Source organism: Stenella coeruleoalba (assembly GCF_951394435.1).
Source record: "Stenella coeruleoalba genome assembly, chromosome: 4".
Classification (NCBI taxonomy): domain Eukaryota; kingdom Metazoa; phylum Chordata; class Mammalia; order Artiodactyla; family Delphinidae; genus Stenella; species Stenella coeruleoalba.
The window spans coordinates 135,026,909-135,049,483 of NC_137149.1; the positions used below are offsets into that span (position 1 = coordinate 135,026,909).

General features: G+C 37.8%; 1 pseudogene across 1 annotated transcript; it reads left to right on the forward strand.

The window, feature by feature from the left end:
• The first annotated feature begins 369 nt into the window (after positions 1-369).
• LOC307186019 (brain and acute leukemia cytoplasmic protein-like) lies at positions 370-768 on the forward strand (annotated as a pseudogene). The gene has a single exon. The product of its transcript is annotated as a brain and acute leukemia cytoplasmic protein-like (transcript).
• Positions 769-22,575: the final 21,807 nt, after the last annotated feature.

Genomic DNA, 22,575 nt, shown 5'->3' on the forward strand with positions numbered 1-22,575 from the left:
CATAGTGCCCAAAACAATATAATTTGAATAAATATATGGTATGAGGAATAATTTATAATTCAATAATAACAAGCCAATGATAATGGACATAAAGATTTGAACAGAGTTTACGAAGGAAAATATTTGGCCAATAGGCTCATGAGAAGATACTTAGCATAAGGTCGTAAAGGTCATTTATGTAAATCATAAAGAGTTATCGGCGGTGGAGGAGGCGGCGGGTGCCGCGGGAGCTGGGCAAGTGGCTGCAGCGCGGGCAGGCGGGTCGGGGCACGCGATGCAGCCGCCGCCGCCGCCTCTTCGCCGGCCGGGCTGAGCCGCCGCTGGAACCGCGAACCGAGCAGCTGCCGGGCGCGACAGCAGCGCGGGAGAATGGGCTGCGGCGGGACCTGGGCGGATGCCATTGAGCCCCGCTACTAGGAGAGCTGGGCTCGCGGGACGGAGTCCACATGGCTCACCTACACCGACTTGGACGCGCCGCCCGGGGCAGCGGCCCTGAGGCGGGCGGCCTGCACGCAGGTGTGCTGGAAGCTGGCGTGCCCAGATCGACAGCCCCAAGTGGAATATCCAACCCAGAGAAGATGAGCTGTGGGACCTAGTGCCCAAATTCCCAGGGCCTCAGCTTAGGCCCCCTGACCCAGAAACAGAATGGCCTCCAGACCACAGAGGCTAAAAGAGCGGACGTCTGCAAAAGAAGTCACTGTTAATGTCGCAGACGGCATCCAACAAGTGGTCAGAAGTCGAAGAATCACAAAGAACTGTGGCAACTAGCAGAGTGTTCAACCAGTTGAAGGGCAGAGGGACTTCTTTGGTGCCCTTCACATCCTGGACCCCATTGCAGAACCTTGAAGACGTGGGTGGCCCTTACTGTGTGGGAATGCTGCCAAGTGCCTTGGGAGACTGTCTTAGCCTGTTGGGACGTTCTCAGCCTTCTATTTATCACTTGAATGTATTGGCACAATACTCCCACAAGGTAATAGACTGCAAATGTATGTTCAGTTCGCTTCTTGCAACTCCTGCAGTGTGGTCTGATGGAAAAGTGGCGAGCAAAAGCCATGGGCCAGTTTAGGAAACGGAAGAGTAGAAGGGGTAGGTTCCGGGCTGAAAGAGTCACAGTCGGTTCTGAGCTCTCCTGGCCATGCTCCTGCACACTGTTTCAGGCAGGCTTATTCCTTCATTCTTCCTTTTTGATATACCACCATCACAAAGCTTACCGTGTTCACTTAAAAGTTGACTTTCACCCAACTCTAAACCCACATGTATGAGGAATCAAGAAACAGGAAAACTCTGTTATTCTTGTTTCCTTAGCTCAGGATGAGACAGATTCAGATCCAATTTTACAGAGACTAACCCCACCAACACCCATGATGTGTCCCAGGGAGGCCTCTGTGATACAGTCACACCCATTTCTCTCTCATCTGCCTTCAGCATCCCCCCAGGCCGGGGTCCACGTCAGCCTCTGAACCATAATATCACGGTAGTGGTCACCTCGGAGCCATCAGGGCTCAGCAGACATTGCATTTTTCCAGCTTTCCACTTCCCTTTGCTTGTGTTCTTGAGTGTTTTCTCTCTCCAATAAGGCCATTTGCAGTTGTTAATCAAAGACCAGGCTCACAAGAGGGAGAAAATCTGGAACATGTTGGATTCCCTTTGGCCTCTCTGCACAGCCCAGGACTGTGTCATTTTGTATCTGCAAAGGAATTGCTTTAAAAAGTCAGTAACTAGTTGGTTTGAGTTCACATGGACATTAGATCCACATGCACTGTGTTAGAAATCAGTAGCTGAGGCAGTAAAAAAAAAAAAAAAAAAAAAATCGGTAGGAATAAAATTTTCTAGCATTTCTTTAGACATGTTAAGGAGGATGTATTTTCCTCCAAAGTAATGTAGCATGATCTTTAAATGACTGTTAACATGCCTGGGATTGGGAAAGGAAGGACTAAAGTTGTACTGAATGATACCAGTAAACTCCATGTTTAGCAGAAAAAACAAAACAACAACAACAACAAAAGTTATCACTATCCATTCATTAAAGTGGCTAAAATAAGTAATGACAGTACCAAGTGCTGGAATGGGTGTGAAGCAACTGAAAATCTCATATACCACTTTTCAAAACGTAGAAGTGGAATAACCTCTTCATAAAACTTTAGGACAGTTTCTTAAAATATTAAATGTGTATCTGCCTTATGAAGCACTATCGCATTCCTAAGAATTTTTCCAAGAGAAGTAAAAAGATATTTCTACATAGATTTGTATATGAATATTGATATCAGCTTTATTCACAATAAACAAAAATCCTACAAACAACTGCTATATTAACATAGCATAACAGAGAGGGAAAGGGGCCTACTTTTCTTTCTTTCCTTTTCTTTTCCTTCTTTTCTTCTCTTCTCTTCTCTTTTCTTTTTCTTTTCTTTCACCATTAGATGGCTGAGCAACCCTTATAAGTGTTTGAGAATATTTACCAGCTATATCTTGGATGGAATCATAGTGTGGCAGGGGCAGGTGGTGATTTTGCTGGCTCAGAGCAGCAGAGTGACCACCTCAGAAGTGGAAAACATCTGGAACTAGGGTGAAATAGTGTCACATAGTGGCCTGGATGGCATGCTGCAATAAGGGCCTTTGAGAAGTTGACTGGAGGAGACAAACGTGAGCTGAGGTGAGAGAAGCAAAGAGCAGAAGCAGGTCCAAGTTGGATTTCATGTAGCAGATGGCATGTGCAGTACACCTTAAAAGAGGATTGAAATCCTCCTTATCAGGTTAATGGGGAATAAGATTAGTACATTAACAGTAATACCAATTTTTTACTCTAGTAGAGACATTTGGGGAAATTTAAGTCAATTAAAAATACAACAGGATTCCTATCAGCAGTCACAAAAATTTGGGTGCCAGACATGGCTATAAGCATCTTGTCTCACAGTGCATGACTTTAAAGTTGGGATGCCTGAAGTAGGGTTCAAGCCCTTCTTTCCTCAGGAAGAAGTTCTGGATTCTAAGTTCCCTCATGACTGTGGGCCATTGCACTGGGGGTGGGTTTTATGGCGAGATTGTGTCCCAGCCTCTCTTGCCTGCTTCAATGTGGTTTTCTTCTCATTTGCCTGATGTGTAGTTGTCACTTAGCCAGTATTTAGGTTTTTTTCAGAGGAAATTGTTCCATATTGTAGCTGTAGACTCAATGTGTCCATGGGAGGAGGTGAGTTAAGGATCTTTGTATATCACCATCTTGAACTGGAAACTTTTTCACAACTTCTACATCCCCACCTCTACATCATCTGGCTTTGGTGGCCAGTGGGGCTTATGTTTGCTCATGGGTCTGTCCCACAGGACAGTGACCAACAGGGAAGGAGTCCTTAAACAGCTACCACCACTGGGGCACATCAAGAGTTAACAGATCCGGGAGTTCAGTCTTTCTGTGAAGGAGGCCTATTAGCTAATCACTATGATTGCAGCCTGAGGGGCAGGCTTCTACTTAAACATGTATCTAAGGGCTAAGTGTAATTCTTTCCAGAGACTTAGGAGGGGGGCACTATCTTTGCACTCATCCTCTGTCATGCTCCAGAGCACCAGTGTTTCCTGAAGGCAGCTTTACATGCATCTGACACCTAGTTTGTAGGTCTAGCACCCTGTTTTATGTAGCTGCCACTCAGGGGATGCCTCGTGATCACCTGGCTCTGGTGACCAGAGGGACTTGTATTCTTGGATCCCATAGGACTGTGGCAATCAGAGAAACAGTTACTGCAGGCTTCCACCCCAGGGCAGTGCACAGACATTGGACAGAGGCACTCCCCCAAGTCCTTTTGTGAAGGAGGCCTCTTTGCTTTGGCTTGAGGAGCAGGCTTCAGATTTAGCATACATGTAGTGGCCTATACAGCTGCTCTAATAGGAACATAAACTGGACACCATCTCCTTCTGTCTTGCTCCAGCTCACCGATATCTCCCAGAAAAGAACTTATACACTCATTTGGAGCCCCAATTTTTGTGACAGCTGCCAAGGGATCACCTCCAGATCACCTATTTGGTGGCCAGTAGGGCTTACACTTGTGGTCTTACAGCACTGTATATATTCACATACTTTTAAAAGCTGCTGCCTAAGGGTCTTGTTTCTAGTCAGCCTGACCCTAGGTGTTGATATTCTCTCTTTTGGGACACTTACAGTTCTTGGTACATCATCAACTACTGGGAGCTACTAAAAATATAATAGGCCACTTGGACAAGCACAGAGGTTTGAGAGGTGACAGAGACCTGAGGTAGGATTAAACAACAAGGTTCATTTCCAACATGAGGTCACTCCCTCCACTGGGGGAGGTGGTTGCTTCAGCTGTTGTATAGAAACTAACACATAGAGTCAAGCAAAATGAAAGAACAGAGGAATATGTTCCAAATGAAAAATATGATGAAACATCAGAAGAAAACATTAATGAAACGGAGATAAGTAACTTACCTGCTAAAGTGTTCAAAATAATGGTCATAAAGATGCTTACTGAACTGGGGAGAAGAATGGATGAACACAGTGAGAACTGCAATAAAGAGATGGGCAATATGCTGCAGGACACAGTAACAGAGCTGGAAAATACACCAGAGGGGTTCAGCAGCAGATTAGAAGAAGCAGAGAAAAGGATCAGTCAAATCAGAGACAAAGCAGCGGAACTCACCCAATCAGAGTAGCAAAAAGAAAAAAAGAATGAAAAAAAGTGAAGGTGGTCTGTGGGACTTATGGGAGAACATCAACCAGACTAACATTCACATTATAGAGCTCCCAAAAGGAGAAGAAAGGGACAGAAATCTTATTTGAATAAATAATGGCTGAAAACTTCCCTAACCTGGGGAAGGACACAGACATCTACCTCCAAGAATCCCAGAGAGTTCCAAAGAAGATGAACCCAAAGTGACTCACACCAAGATATGCTATAATTAAAACATCAAAAGTTAATGACAAGGAGAGAATATTAAAAGCAGCAAGGGAAATCAGCTTGTTGCATACAAGGACAACCCCTTAAGACTGTAAGCAGATTTTTCAGCACAAATTTTGTGGGCCAGAAGGGAGTGGCACAGTATATCCAAAGGGCTGAAAGAAAACAAAATTCCAACTACGAATACTATACCTGGCAAAATTATCATTGAGAATTGAAGGTGGGAGAAAGAGTTTTTCAGACAAGCAAGAGCTAAAGAAAAGTTCATCTCCATTAAAATTTCCTTAAAAGAGATGTTAATGGGACTTCTTTAAGTTGAAAGGAAAGACACTAATTAGTGACAAGAACACATATGAAAGAGTAAATCTCACTAGAAATGTAAATATCAAGAAAAAGTAGTGGATTAATTACTTGTAAAGCTAGTATGAAGGTTAATAAACAAAAGAAGCAAAAAAGAACTATGATTACAATAATTATTTAAGGGATACACAAGATACAGATACTTAAAATGTGACATTAAAAACATAAAATGTGAGGGCAGGAGTAAAAATGTTGAACTTTAGAATGGGATTCAAATTAATTTATCAACTTAAAATAGACTGTTGTAAGTTGTTACATGTAAGTGTCATGGGAACCATGAAGCAAAAACCTATGGTAAATACACAAACAATAAAAAGAAAGAACTGTAAGCATACCACTGAAGAAAGCCATCAAACCACAAAGGAGGAGAGAAAGAAAACGAAAGGAGCAAGAGGAACTACAAAAACAGCCAGAAAACAATTTAAAAAATGGCAATAAACATATACCTATCAATAATTACTTGAAATGTAAATAGACTAAATTTGCCAATCAAAAGACAGAGTGGCTGAAAAAAGAAAAAAACCCAAGACTTATCTGTATGCTGCCTTTAAGAGACTCACTTTGGATGTAAAGACATGCAAGACTGAAAGTGAAGGGATGGAAAAAGATACTCCATGCAAATGCAAATCAAAAGAAAGCTGGAATAGCTATACTTAACATCAGACAAAATAGACTTTAAAACAAAGACTGTAATAAGAGACAAAGAAGGGCACTACATAATGATAAACGGTCAGTCTAACAAGAAAGTATGATATCTGTAAATATTTATGTACCTAATTAGGGGCACCTAAATATATAAAGCAAATATCAACAGACCTAAAGGGAGAGATAGCAATACAATAATAGGGAACTTTAATACACTCATATCAATGGATGGATCATTTAGACAGAAACTCTATAAGCAAACATAGACCTTAAATAACACATTAGAACAGATGGACTTAGATATTTACAGAACATTAAATCCAAAAGCAACAGAATACACATTTTTCTCAACTGCATATGGAACATTTTCTAAGATAGATAACATGGTAGGCCACAAAACAATTCATAATAAATTCAACTGGGTTGAAATCATTAAAAATAAAGCATCTTTTCCAACCACAGTGGTATGAAACTAGAAATTAATTTCACAATACTGGAAAATTTATAAATATATGGTGATTAAACAAAATGCTACTGAACAACCAGTGGGTCAAAGAAGAAATCAAAACAGAAATCAAAAAAATACCTTGAGACAAATGAACATGAAAATGTAAAGTATCAAAATTCATGGGGCAAAAGCAGTTCTAAGATGGAAGTTAATAGTGATAAACTCCTACCTCAAGAAACGAGAAAAGTCCCAAATCAAATAACCTAACTGCACCTCAGTGGACTAGAAAAAGAAGAACAAATGAGCCCAAAGTTAGTAGAAGGAAGGAAATAACAAAGATTAAAACAGAAATAAATGAAAAGAGACTAAAAAGATAATAGAAAAGATAATGAAACTAAGGGCTGATTCAGGGTTATAATAGCTCTATGTCAAGATTCTCAAATGTTTGTTGCAGAGTTTTGTTTTGTTGTGCTTTTTTTTTTCTGCAGTGTGCATTAGTCAGACTTTCCCAGAGAAACACAACCAATAGGTGGTTTTATATATATAAGTATATATATATTTTATATATATATATATATATGTATGTAATATATACACATACATTTAGATATGAAGAGATTTATTATAAGGTACTGGTACACACAACTGTGGAGGCTGAGAAGTACCAAGATCTGTCATCTGGGCTGGAGACCAAGGATAGCTTGTGGTGAAGTTTGTAGGCCTGTGTAATGGAATTCAGGAATCAGGGTACTGGTTCTCAAACATTTCCTTTGTACGTTCTGTCTAAGGAGATGTGGATTTAAATTTTCTTATACCCCCATCCCTTTTTTTTGGTTTCTTGATTTTTCTACAATTTAATTTTTATGATTTTTTATGTAAAATTTAGATTCTGAAACAGATTCCTCATGTCAAAAATAGGTATTCTAAAATGGTGCAGTATTCTAAATATTGCAGTTTAGTGTCATAAGAAACACAACACGTGGACAGTATGACTTTCTGAATTACTCATTCTTGCTCAGCTACCAGATAGGTGATTTGGATAACATATTAGCTAAAATTATCTCTTTATAATATGAGGTGATGACATGAGATGATATCCAAGATCCCTTCCAGCTCTAACATGTTTACTTCTATAAAAATAGTAATATTATTTTTATCACAAGCAGTGAGTACTATGTTGGAAAGAAAGAACAGTTATAAAGAAGAGCAATGCTATTGAAAAATATAGACAGTGAAAATATTTTCTCTTACCACCACTAACAGGATTAAGTTGTAGCAAGAACAAAGAGCTTATAGTTAATATAACTTAGTTAATGTCCTAATTATACCTCTTGTTTTAACCATTTGTAAATTGATATTTCTCGGTAATTTCTCCAATTTCTATTATGACTTCAATACCCTCAAAAGTCTCTCCATCCTAATTAATTCTGTGCATTCCCTGGGCATGTTTTGGATGTGAACAGAAATTATCAGTCAACTATCTATCCTCAGTACTCTGGCCTCCTCTAGTATCAGCTGCTCCTCCCTTAAATGCTCATCTTTGAGGCCATTGTAGTGGATTCTGTCTCTCCCACTAAGCTATTTACTGTCAGGCATCACCGTTATTGCCTCCCTCTGGGTATCACCATTGTTACTGTCAGTATCCACTTTTGTTTGTGCTTTTTAAAGACCTTTCTTTGATAAAGTCAATGTGTGAAACTTATAGAAGCTGGCAGTTTTCCTCTCTCTGCTTGAGTGTTGTTTTTATCCTCAGGGGTACCAAAAGCCTTAGTGCTTATACTGCAGTATCTTAGAAAAACTTTTGTGAAATATTTGGCTTTTATTGGTAACTACTGTCATGTACGCCCACTATAAATACACATACCATTTCTCCTTGTCCTTTGTTAAGAATCATAAGAATGGGTGAAATGAGAAAGTAAACACAAATTAGTTATTGTGGTTGATCATGGGGAAAGAGAAACAAGAACAGTCATAGGCACATGAAGAACAAGAATTCATGAGTGTGTAGTGTGCGTGTATTATGGCGCTTAAGAGGTATATTGTGCTGTAATGTGCTGTACATATAAGAGATGTCATCTAAGAACTAAATCAAGAGGGAGTTGTCTCAGAGCAATGTGGTCTGTATTCATCTGAGGGAGATGACTAGGGGACATACAGATTATTTAATGTATTCATTATTCAGTACACAATTTTGATCAATTGGATGGAAGGTAAAAATATCATATAGAGTTATATATGATATAAAGCTATATATAGCTATATAGAGTGAAGGGGAGCAGAATACGCCACCCCCAAATATGCCACTTTGGCATATTAATTATTTAGAATTAAAGTTACTTAAGAAACAGCCAGTTCAAGGACACTCTGACCCTCCTTTGTCACCCTAAAAGCAATAAATAAATCTCCCATGAAAGGTACCCTTCTTGTACCAGGAGGGTACAAGGTATCCTTACCACCAGAATTAGGGAATTCAGGGCTGAGAAGCCTGTATAAACAGACCTTGTTAGTTCTTCACTAATTTTCTATCCCAAGCCCCAACCCCTTTGTCTTACTAATTCTTCACAAATTTATTTCTTTGTCTGAAAGGTATAAAAGCTGCCCGCTTTGGTCATGTCTTTGTATGTCATATTTTTATGAACTCCCGTATGTATAAAATAAAATTTGTTTTTCTCCTTTTAATCTACCTGATGTCAATTTAATTATTAGGCCAGCCAAAAAACATAGAAGAGAAGAAGGAAAAATTTTTCTCCCCTACAAGAGCTTTATAGCTACTACTTTTATTTATTTATTTATTTATTTATTTATTTTAACATCTTTATTGGAGTATAATTGTTTTACAATGGTGTGTTAGTTTCTGCTTTACAACAAAATGAATCAGTTATATATATACATATGTTCCCATATCTCTTCCCTCTTGCGTCTCCCTCCCTCCCACCCTCCCTATCCCACCCCTCCAGGCGGTCACAAAGCACCGAGCTGATCTCCCTGTGCTATGCGGCTGCTTCCCACTAGCTATCTACCTTACGTTTGTTAGTATATATATGTCCATGCCTCTCTCTCGCTTTGTCACAGCTTACCCTTCCCCCCCCATATCCTCAAGTGCATTCTCTAGTAGGTCTGTGTCTTTATTCCTGTCTTACCCCTAGGTTCTTCATGACATTTTTTTTTCTTAAATTCCATATATATGTGTTAGCATACGGTATTTGTCTCTCTCTTTCTGACTTACTTCACTCTGTATGACAGACTCTAGGTCTATCCACCTCATTACAAATAGTATAGCTACTACTTTTAACATCAGGAGAAGGTGAAAAATATTGGAGTTGTTGATGTTTGGGTTTTTACTTATGTCAATTAATTTAATTAATTTAAATATGTAATTAATAGCTTGTGCCTGTGTCCTTCAGTGTAATCTTGGACCAGTGCCTGAGGGTTTTGAAGGAACCACACATCCCCCATGAGGGAGTGAACCTAAAGATAATTTGAGTTACAAACACTATGCTAAACTCTTATTGTCTTCTGCCTATGATGATTAAAGTTTTATTACTAGGTCAGATGTGTCTTCTTTACTCTCTTTTCTTGGTAGAAATGCATTCCCAAGAGGCTTTTAAGTTCCTCATGCAAATATTTGTTTAAAAGCATAAATAATCATCAAGATCCATTTCGTTATGAGCTTTCATCATCTTAGTTCAATTGGGAGACAGTGAATTACAGAGTTTGCAATATCAAAATAAGTTTGAGTCCTGCTTCTACTTAGAAAGCTGCAAGAGGAGGATGTTGCTCCCACATCAGGAACAAAGCCATATAAATTATAAAATTATAACTTTTTTTTTACCCATTAGAGATTTTGTAAGGCTGAAGTTGTAAGGCAAGCAGATGAACTGAATTCCACAAGGTAACAAGCAGAGGAGGAGATATAGGGTATACTGAATGTTACACATAGGGCAGATTGTGGGAGGAAGAAGTGTTAGACGTGAACGCAGGTGCAAAGTAAATCTGTGCATGCAGGCATGCAGGTGGTAATTGGCTGATGCTGGGGGACAGGACTGAATAATGCCTATGTATTGGAATTTCTCTTCTGCAAAGCAAAAGCTGACTTATCCTTGGGGGAAAAGGAGAAAAGTCTTTCACACCATGGCCCCAGAACAGCATCCACTACCACTGGAAAAAGGATAAAAGCAGAAGCCCTCTAGCACTGATGGAAAAGCTAGAGCCACCCCCACCTCCCCAGTACTTCTGACCCAAGAAAATCTTGGCAGCTGCTTGGGAAGAGAAGGCCTTTCCCCATCCATCTTGCACTGATACTAGAGAAAGGGCAGGAAACCCACTAATATTGAGGATCCTTCATTGGTTCCAAGCAGAGAATCCCTGCTGCTGGTGTAGCATTACAAAATAGGAAAACATCGTCAACTAATTCATTATTAAGCAATAAATCAATCAGTAGAACCATACCAGAGACTGAGGGTCCATAAATTGGAACCATCAGACAGGCGTTTTGAAGTAATTACAGTTGATATATTGACGGATATATAGTAGAAAAAGTTAAAACATGAGCGAAAAGAGTAAGAATTGAATGAGAGAAATGAAAAAGATTTTAAAAATGAGTCACAGAAATGCTTGAAATTAGAACCAACTAATGAAATAAGAAAAAGGAAAGCACTGTATCAGAGATTATGTAGTCCATATCCTCTGAAGATAAAACATCAAGATGGCATTAGTCATGGAAGAAGTGTATCAATAGAAATCCTTATGAGAGAAAATGGAGAGTGAGTAAAGGGATGGTGGCAGAGCTGTCAGACCACAAAGGAAGTGTGATTCTATATGAAGGAGTGGGGAGAGGATGGAAGGAATGTTGGGTGGAAGTTTCTTTCACACATGGGTTATAAAGAAACTTCAAGCGTGCATAGATGACTTATATAAGAATGTTTAAAATGCTTTTAGTTTTTGTAACAAAGAAGTACAAGCAACCAAGCCATCCCTTGCTACGAAAACTGAGAAATTAAATGTAGTATGAGCATATAATGGAAGACTTAGCACAATGAGTAGCACACATGCACACATGTATTTCACAAAACACTATATATTTTCAAGGATACATTTACAACTAAATAAGCATATTGATTGGCAATGAAATGGATTGAAAAACTATGCATTCAGTATTCTAGAGATAGGAATGAAAGAAGAGAGGAATATGACTGGAAAAGGATGAGGACAAAGAAAAATAAAATACAATTAAAATAAATTAAAGAGGGGCTTTGGACATAATGATGCTTATATTATGCCATGAACCTAATTTTATATATATGTGATGTTCTTAAAAAAAGAAAGAAAGAAAAGAAAGGAAAAGAGATCTATATCTTCTTCCTTCAGAGTTAAACAGCATTTCCTGACTTCTTTCTGTGAAGATGAGGGTATTGGTATGTGTACTCTTCCCTCTGCCTTCAACTTCAATAATCTGCACCTTTAATTTTATATTTTAAACATTGTTTATATTAATATTCTCTTCAGCATCTATATTTTAGCCTTCCATATTTTGTCTACAAGTTGATTCTAAAAAATAACAACTACTGAGGAGCTTTTTAATCATTTTGACTATGTAAATAGTATGCATTGCAAAGCCAAGTAATATCCTGGATTGCATCTTCTACTCTAATTGTTGAATGTTAACAATTACCAGACCACTAAAATGGGAGTGTTCCTCGGATCCACGTCAAATAGTTTAACTTTTCTTATTTAGCGTCAACCACACAATATCTGGAGCCATTTTTATTTCCACCATATGTGGACAATACTGTTTTTTGGAGGGAAGTGATTTCTAATTTTTTAATTTGTTGAGACTAAAGACATATGCTCTTTACTAATCCATTAATATCATCCATTTCTCAGTTAGTTTATCTATTATGTGGAATGTAGTCCAGTATTCTTGATGACATTCTTCTTTTTTTAATATCTTTATTGGAGTATAATTGCTTTACAATGTTGTTGTTAGTTTCTGCTGTATAACAAAGTGAATCAGCTATACATATAAATATATCCCCATATCTCCTCCTTCTTTTGTCTCCCTCCCACCCTCCCTATCCCACCCCTCTAGGTGGTCACAAAGCACCGAGCTGATCTCCCTGTGCTATGCAGCTGCTTTCCACTAGCTATCTGTTTTACATTTGGTAGGGTATATATGTCAATGCTACTCTCTTACTTTGTCCCAACTTACCCTTCCCTCTCCCCCTGTGTCCTCAAGTCCATTCTCTACATCTGTGTCTTTATTCCTGTCCTGCCCCTAGGTTCATCAGAACCATTTTTTTTTTAGATTCCATGTATATGGATTAGCATATGGTATTTGCTTTTCTGACTTCACTCATTATGACAGACTCTAGGTTCATCCACCTCATTACAAATAATTCAATTTTGTTACTTTTTATGGCTGAGTAGTAGTCCATTGTATATATGTGCCATATCTTTTTTATCCATTCATCTGTCAATGGACATTTAGGTTGCTTCTATGTCCGGGCTGTCGTAAATAGTGCTGCAGTAAACACTGTGGTACGTGTATCTTTTTGAATTATAGTTTTCCCTACAGTATATGCCCAGTAGTGGGATTGCTGGGTCATATGCTAGTTCTTTTTTTAGTTTTTTCAGGAACCTCCATAACGTTCTCCATAGTGGTTGTATCAATTTACATTCCTACCAACAGTGCAGGAGGGTTCCCTTTTCTCCACATCCTCTCCAGCATTTATTGTTTGTGGATATTTTTGATGATGGCCGTTCTGACTGGTGTGAGGAGATAACTCATTGTGGTTTTGATTTACAGTTCTCTAATGGTTAGTGATGTTGAGCATCCTTTCATATGTTTGTTGGCAATCTATATATCTTCTTTGGAGAAATGTCTATTTAAGTCTTCTGCCCATTTTTGGATTGGGTTGTTTGAGCTGCATGAGCTGCTTGTATATTTTGGAGATGAATCCTTTGTCAGTTGCTTCATTTGCAAATATTTTCTCCCATTCTGAGGGTTGTCTTTTTATCTTGTTTATGGTTTCCTTTGCTGTGCAAAAGCTTTTAAGTTTCATTAGGTCCCATTTGTTTTTTTTTTTTGTTTTTATTTCCCTTTCTCTAGGAGGTGGGTCAAAAAGGATCTTGCTGTGATTTATGTCATAGAGTGTTCCGCCTATGTTTTCCTCTAAGAGTTTTATAGTGTCTGGCCTTACATTTAGGCCTTTAATCCATTTTGAGTTTACTTTTGTGTGTGGTGTTAGGGAGTGTTCTAATTTCATTCTTTTACATGTAGCTGTACAGTTTTCCCAGCACCACTTATTGAAGAGGCTGTCTTTTCTCCATTGTATAGTTTTGTCTCCTTTGTCAAAGATAAGATGACCATATGTGCATGGGTTTATCTCTGGGCTTTCTATCACATTACATTGATCTATATTTCTGTTTTTGTTCCAGTACCATACTGTCTTGATTACTATAGCTTTGTGGTATAGTCTGAAGTCTGGGAGCCTGCTTCCGTCCAGCTCTGTTTTTCTTCCTCAAGATTGCCTTGACTATTTGGGGTCTTTTCATGTTTCCATACAAATTGTAAATTTTTTTGTTCTAGTTATGTGAAGAATGCCATTGGTAGTTTGATAGGGATTGCATTGAATCAGTAGATTGCTTGCGGTAGTATAGTCATTTTCACAATGTTGATTCTTCGAATCCAAAAACATGGTATATCTCTCCATCTGTTTGTATCATCTTTGATTTCTTTCATCAGTGTCTTATAGTTTTCTGAGTACAGGTCTTTTGCCTCCTTAGGTTTATCCCTAGGTACTTTAATTCTTTTTGTTGCATTAGTAAATGGGAGTGTTCCCTTAATTTATCTTTCTGATTTTTTGTTGTTAGTATATAGGAAGACAACATCCTTCTTAATGCTGATTTTTTTCAACTTCACATGGAGAAAAGTTTTAAAAGTAGAAAAAACATGGAAAATACTAGGAAAAAAACAAAAATAGGCCCTAAATATAGAGATTAAACCCATATGAATTTATTTGTGAATTTGCATTTATTAATTAAATCTGGTTAGGAAACAAGTTATTCTGATACTGTGAAATTGTTTATTTTATAATTAATGATAAGAAAAATGACAACATGTATTGTACATTTACTATCTGATATGCTATATGCTAAAAGTTTTACATACCTTATCTCATTTTTCACAACATTTCTAGTTTGGCGTTTAATTATCATTCCTATTGAATAGGTAAAATGAGACTTAGAGAATTCATATGCTTTTTACACAAGGGCACACGGCTTGAGAGGTAAAATGATTCTGGTTGTCATGGACTGAAGAAATGAAGATGTGGGGGATATTGTTGTTAATGTAAACTTTTTATCAGTTAGGATTATAGGTGACTGTATACAATAGTTTGCTAGTGCTGCCATAACAAAATACTACAGATTGGGTGGCTTAAACTACAGAAATTTATTTTTTCACGGTTCTGGAGACTACTAGTCCAAGATCAAGATGTGAACAAGTTTAGTTTTTTCTGAGGCTTCTCCCCTTGACTTGTGGTTGCCTGCCTTCTTTCTGTGTCCTCACATGGTCTGTCTTGTCTGTGTCCTAATTTCTTTATAAGAACTCCAGTCACATTGGATTAGGGCCCACCCATATGACATCATTTTAACTGATCTCCTTAAAGGCCTCCTCTACTTCCAAATATAATTATGATTCTGAGGTGCTGAAGTTAGGACTTCAGAATTTGCGGGGAGCACAACTCAGCCCATGATACTATATATTCTTAATATATTTAGGGGCAGCTAGAGTATAGCAAATGGATTAAGAAAATGGATTCTAAATCTAGTCTGCTTGGGCTTAAACCATGTTCTGTGAGATTTCTCTGATCTATGCTGGATTTCTTCATTTGTAAAATGGGAATAAAAATACAATCTTATATCAAAGGTCTATATAAAAGATTTTCCTCAATACATGCATTTAGAATATAGCCTGGTGTGTCATAAGTAGTGAATAAAATTTAGCTTAAAAAATTCACAAAAAGTGTATAATTTCTAAATAGGTTATATAAACATGGCACAGAGTTTGCCAGTATGTATTGAGCAGATGATAAAGTGGGAAATTCATACCAAAAATATTCATGATTAGACCCCAGATATTGCCAGAATTCAAATTCATATGTTTTCAGAAATGTACAAATTCCATGAGATTAATTTTAAATTAAACAATAAATATGTAATTTATAACAATAATAAATGTGTTAAAAAATAACAATAAAAGATAATAGCAAGATCTACCTTGACAAGTTAATTTATAACAAGGGTTCACGATAATTATGGGGTTTGCACAGTACTATTTTTGAAGATAAAGGGTAAAACGCTGTTAGCTTAGTTTTAACCACCAAATATCCAATCCATTTTTTAAACTTTTGTAAAACAAAGATATTATTACCCAGAAGAATTATTTTATTAGTTTATTTATTAATTTGATATTGTAATGCTGACAAATGAAAAAAATTAATTTCCTGAATTCAGGTAATCAATTCAGCTTTTTAAAAAACATTTCTATTTCATACTGAAAAAGGGCCATATTTAAACTTAAGATAAATAGAATTCACTAGTAAAAAGATGGAGAAAATAAAAGTACATAGAGTATTTTATGTTTCAGGGAGGAGTCTCAGATCACTAGCTTTATATCTAGACTTTTCTTTTATCCACTTAAAGTGTTTTAATCCACTTGAGTAGCTCTCAGACAAGGTAGAATCTGTAGTGTTTTACTTCGTGTGTGTGTGTGTGTGTGTGTGTGTGTGTGTGTGTGTGTGTATGTGTGTGTATCTGAATTTTTTGACTGACTCTATTGGAATTTGTATTTTTTTTGTGAGGGGCAGTTTTTACTTGGATTTCTATTTGTTTGCAGTTAGACTGTGTTAAAGAAAAATAATTGTGCTTTATGAAGTACTTCTCAGCATTGAGTGCATATTGCTTATCCTAAGAACCTATGGATTATAAAAGAGAAGAGAAAAGTAGAAAACTAACATTTCTGGACTTATGTGCAAAGTTTTTAAGAAATATATTTCTTTAATAGAGAAGTTAAACACCTTGTCCATGGTTACATAACTAATAATTGTCAGAATTTGAATGATCACTTCACTACAAGTCCCATAAAGATTTGGTGAGTATATTCATGACAATCTGTCTTTATTGTTTTGTTAATATTTTTACTTTCATAGTTTGAATAATTTTTTAATTGTATATATCTAATGACACTATAGGGAGGAATTTTTTTTTTATCTTTATAGCTTCTATGGGTCTATGAAATAAACTGACAACAGACAAAGTAACAGGAAAAAAGGTATACAAATTTATAAATTAAAAAAAAATTCAATCTATTTAAACTGAAAAAGAAAACAAAAGCATTTTATCCCCCATTTCTCTGACATCACAACCCCTCCCACCTCAGGTAATCAACAATTTGTTCTCTGTATCTATGAGCTTTTTTTTTTTGCGGTACGTGGGCCTCTCACTGTTGTGGCCTCTCCCGTTGCGGAGCACAGGCTCCGGACGCGCAGGCTCAGCGGCCATGACTCACAGGCCCAGCCACTCTGCAGCACGTGGGTTGCTCCTGGACCGGGGCACGAACCCGTGTCCCCTGCATCGGCAGGCGGACTCTCAACCAGTGCGCCACCAGGGAAGCCCCTTTTTTTTTTTTAATTTTTTTTATTTTTAGATTTTACATATAAGAAAAATTTTACAGTATTTTTCTTTCTCAGTTTGACTTATTTCACTTAGCATAAAGCCCTTGAGGTCTATACATGTTGTTGCAAATGGCAAGATTTCATTATTTTTTATGACTCAGTAATATTCCATTATGGAGTGTGTGTGTGTGTGTGTGTGTGTGTGTGTGTGTGTATGTATATGTCACAGTTTCTTTATTCATTCATCAATGGACAGGTTATTTACATATCTTGGCTATTGTAAATAATATTTTAATGAATATGGGGATGCATATATCTTTTTGAGTTAGTGTTTTCATTTTTGTTGGATAAATACCCAGAAGTGGAGTTGCTAGATCATATGGTAGTTCTACTTTTATTTTTTGGAGGAACTTCCATATTGTTTTTCATTGCTGCACCAGTTTACTTTCCCACATACAGTACATAGGGTTCCTTTTTTTCCACATCCTCTCTAGTAACTGTTATTTCTTGTCTTTTAGATAAGTAGTCATCCTAACAGGTATGAATAATATCTCATTGTGGTTTTGATTTGCATTTCTTTGATGATTAATGGTATAGAGGAACTTTTTCTGTACCTGCTGGCCATCTGTATGTATACTTTGGAAAAATGTCTATTCAGATCTTCTGCCCATTTTTAATGGATTCTTTTGCTGTTGAGTTATATGAGTTCTTTATATATCTTGGATAATGCCCCTTTATTAGATATGTTATTTGAAAAAACTTTTCTCCATTCAGTAGGTTGGAGTTTCATTTAGTTGGTGATTTTCTTTGTTGTGCAGAAGCTTTTTGATGTCATCCTCTTTTTAAATTTTTGTCTTTGGTGCTTTTGCTTTTGTTATCAGATTTAAAGAAAAAATTCATTACCAAGATCTCTGTCAAGGAGCTTATCACCTATGTTTCCTTCTAGGAATTTTACGGTTTCATGTCTTACATTCAAGTCTTAAATCCATTTTGAATTAGTTTTTGTGTGTGGTTTAAGATCATTGTCCAGTTTCATTCTTTTGTTTGTGGCTGTGCAGTTATCCCAATGCCATTTATTGAAGAGACTGTTCTTTCCCCATTGTATATTCTTGGTTCCTTTGTCATAAATTAATTAACCATATATGCATGGGTTTATTTGAGCTTTCTATTCTGTTCAGTTGATCTATGTGTCTATTTTTATGCCAATACTATCTTTTTAAAATTATTCTATCATTGTAATATAGCTTAAAATCAGGTTGCATGATGACTCTAGCTTTGTCATTCTTTCTCAAAATTGCTTTTACTATTTGGGGTCTCATATATGTGGTTACACACAAATTTTAGGATTGTTCTATTTTTATGAAAAGCAACATTGGATTTTTGATAGGGATTGCATTTAATCCATAGATTGCTTTGGGTAGTATGGACATTTTAACAATATTCTTCCAATCTGTGAGCATGGAATGTCTTTCCATTTACTTCTGTTTTGTTCAATTTCTTTCCTTAATGTCATAGTTTTCAATATACTGATCTGTCACCTCCTTGGTTAAACTTATTCCTAGGTTTTCATTATTTGTAATGCAATTTTGAATGGGATTGTTTACTTAATTTCTCTTAGTTTATTATTAATGTGTAGGAACACAACATATTTTTGAGTATTGTTTTTGGATCCTGCAACATTATTGAATTGGTTTGTTAGTTCTAACAGTTTTTTTGCTGGAGTCTTTAGGGTTTTCCATATATAATATCAGTCATCTGGAAATAGTGAATTTTACTTGTTCCTTTCCTCTTTAGGTGGTTTTTATTTCTTTCTCTTGCCTAGTTGCTTTGACTAAGACTTCTAATACTATGTTGGATAAAAGTAGTGAGAGTGGGCATCCTTGTCTTATTCCTGATATTAGAGGAAAAGCTTTCAGCTTTTCACAGTTGAGTATGATTTTTAGTTGTGGGGTTATCATATATGATCTTTATTATGTTGATGTGTGTTCCTTCCGTATCTGATTTGTTGAGAGTTTTTATCATAACTGGATGTTGAATTTTGTTGAATACCTTTCGTGGTCTATTGTGATGGTCATATGATTTTTATTCTTCATTTTGTTAATGTTGTGTATCACACTGACTGATTTGTGGATGTTAAAACTTCCTTGCATCTCTGGAATAAATCCCACTTGATCATGGTATATGATCCTTTAAATATATTGTTGAATTTGGTTTGCTAACATTTTGTTGAGAATTTTTGCATTTATGTTCATCAGGGGTACTGGCCTGTAATTTTCTTTTCTTGTGGCATTCTTGTCTGGCTTTGTTATCATGCTAATATGGGCCTTATAAAATGATTTTGGAAGAGTTCCCTCCTCTTCTTTTTTGGGAAGAGTTTGAGAAAGATTGTTATTAATTTGTCTTTAAATGTTTGGCAGAATGCACCAGTATAGCTATCTGATCCTGTACTTTTGTTTCTTGGTAGGTTTTTGGCTACTGATTCTATGACCTTACTTGGAATTGGTCTGTTCAGATTTTCTATTTCATTATGATTCCCCACTGTCCACCAGAGACAGGTGATCTGGAGGTGACTCTGGGGGTCAGTCACAAAAATTGGAGCTCCTGATGAGTGTGTAAGTTCTTTTCTGGATGATACCAGCAACATGGAACAAGGCAGAGAGAGAGCAGCAAGATGGTGTCCACAGCTTATTTTCCTTGCGAGCAGCTCCATAAGCCACTAAATATGTGTGAAACGTGAAACCTGTCCCTAAGGCTGAAGCTCCAGGACAAGCAAAAAGCCTTCTTCACAGAAAGACTGGGTGGGGCTGTGGGTAGGTGCCTCAATCTGCTTTATGTGTGGAGCCCCTGGGGTTGGAAGCCTGTGAAGAACCTTTTCTCTGATTGCCACAATTCTGTGGGATCCAGGAATACAAGCCCTCAGTCATCAAAGCCAGGAGATCAAGGGCCGTCCCCTGAAAGGCAGCTGCATGAACCAGGGCTTCAGACATAAAAAAGATACCAGAAGCATGTAAAACTCTCCTACAGGAGTCACTGGTACTCTGGAGCACTGTGGAGGTTGAGCACAAAGATAGTGCCCACCCTCCCAAGATGTCTGGAAAGGATTACAGTCAGTCCTTAGATGCATGTTTAATTAGAAGCCTGTCCCTCAGTCCACAGTCATGATGATTGGCTAGCTAATATGCCACCTCACAGAAAGACTGAGCTTCTAGCTCTGTTGCCTCTTGCCGTGCCCTGAGGATGGTGGCTATTTAAAAACTTTCTCTCAGTTGGTTACAGTCCCATGGACTTAAGCCTCACTGGCCATAAGAACCAGGTGATACAGAGGTGTCCCCTTGAAGCAGTCACAAAAATGGAGGCCCCCAAGAGGGATATGAGGTCCTTTCTGGGTAACATTAATTATTATAGGTTATTGTAGTCCCAGGGAACCAGGAATGCAAACTCCCCTGGCCTCCAGTGCCAGGCAATCAAGAGGTGCTCCCTAGGTGGGAGCCGTAAAATTTGGGTCACCAGATGCATATAAAAGCTCCCTTGCAGGAGTTATGAGTGCTCTGAACCATGGCAAAGATGGTGCCCACCAATTTCTGTCCCTGGGTAGTGTTCCAGCAGGCTCTTAAATGTGTGTTAAATTAGATGCCTGCCCTTCAGTCCAGTGCTTTAATATAAGCAGGTGAATCTCCTTCACTTTAAGCCTGGGCACAATTGGCTGCCTCTGAGGTGGGCCCTGAAATGGGTGAGTCCACATGTGCAAGTCCTTTCAGAGCATTTTCTCAGATTGCTTCAGACTTATGGGTCTTGGGACACATGCCGTGTTGGTTTATAAAGTTAGATATTTTGAGGGCTCATCTCTCAAGTGTGTGTTCTAAAAGTTGGGATGACCAATGTGGGCTTTGAACCCTTTGCTCCTCAGAGAGAAGCTCCAGGTTATGAATTCCCTCCAGTTGTGGGTCACTGTGCCAGGGATGGGGTTTATGGTGAGATTGTGGTCCTGTCTCTCCTACCTGCATCAGTGTGGTTTTCATCTTGTTTGCTTGATATGTAGTTGTCATTCAACCAGGCTTTAGTTTTTATAAAGAGAAAGTTGATCCATATGTAGCTGTAGACTCAGTGTGTCCATGGGAGGAGATGAGCTCAGGATCATCCTGTGTCACTACCCGAGCTGGAACCCCCCAATTTATTAATTTTAAAAATTATGTGCTTGAGGGTATATAGGGGAAAAAAAGTGGATACTCCAAAACTGGTGCTATTTGGGAGCTTATATATCACCTAAATAGGGGAAAAGGAAGAGGGGATGTAGGCAACTTAGGGTTGAGGGAATGATTTTTAGGAAAGATGAATGGGCCTTTAGAAGAATGGATGGGAGGTATGATAGTTTGTGACATAGTTGTCTGAGTGTGATGTGAACTTCTAGTGTCCTCTCCTGTGATAAGAGGCAACCTTCCATGTTGATGAAACTCCCAAGGAGGATGTCTATGATACTTGAGTTCATTTTGGAGGCTCTGTCTTTAGGCAGTTAGGAGGAGTCAGAGAAAGTCTCTTTCTGCTGTTTTCCCAAGTGTCTTCAAGCTCAAAATAATCAATATACCAAAGTCTCATACTTGTGGTAACTTTTCCTGAATTCTCTCAAAACAAATAAACAAATAGAAGCACCTTTTTTTTTTTTTTTGGCCATGCCACACAGCTTGCGGGAATGTTCCCTCACCAGGGATTGAACATAGACCAGGGCAGTGAAGGCCCAGAATCCTAACCACAAGGCCACCAGGGAGCTCCAGAAGGACCGTTTTCTTATCTAGCATATATGTAGAATGGAATGTTCTGATAATCCACACGAATTTTGGGAGAGGTTCAACTTTTATGTGTGTGTACACAAATACACTTAATAGTGTTTCCAAAGAATTGAAATGTACTGCTGATATAAATACAATTTAATGTAGAATTTTGTTTAGATTTTTAAATATTTTTTAAAGTGTAGCTGTTTATTTGAAAACAATTTCAAACTAACAGAAAAAGTTGCAAGAATTTTTTTTTAACATCTTTATTGGAGCATAATTGCTTTACAATGGTGTTACTTTCTGCTTTATAACAAAGTGAATCAGTTATACATATACATATGTTCCCATATCTCTTGCCTCTTGAATCTCCCTCCCTCCCACCCTCCCTATCCCACCCGTCTAGGTGGTCACAAACCACAGAGCTGATCCCCCTGTGCTATGCGGCTGCTTCCCACTAGCTATCTGTTTTACGTTTGGTAGGGTATATATGTCCATGCCATTCTCTCACTTTGTCACAGCTTACCTTCCCCCCCATATCCTCAAGTCCATGCTCCAGTAGGTCAGTGTCTTTATTCCCATCTTACTCCTAGGTTCTTCATGAACTTTTCTTTTTTCTTAGATTCCATATATATGTGTTAGCATACCATATTTGTTTTTCTTACTTTCTTACTCTCTGTATGACAGACTCTACGTCCATCCACCTCACTACAAATAACTCAATTGCGTTTCTTTTTATGGCCGAGTAATATTCCATTGTAAATATGTGCCACACC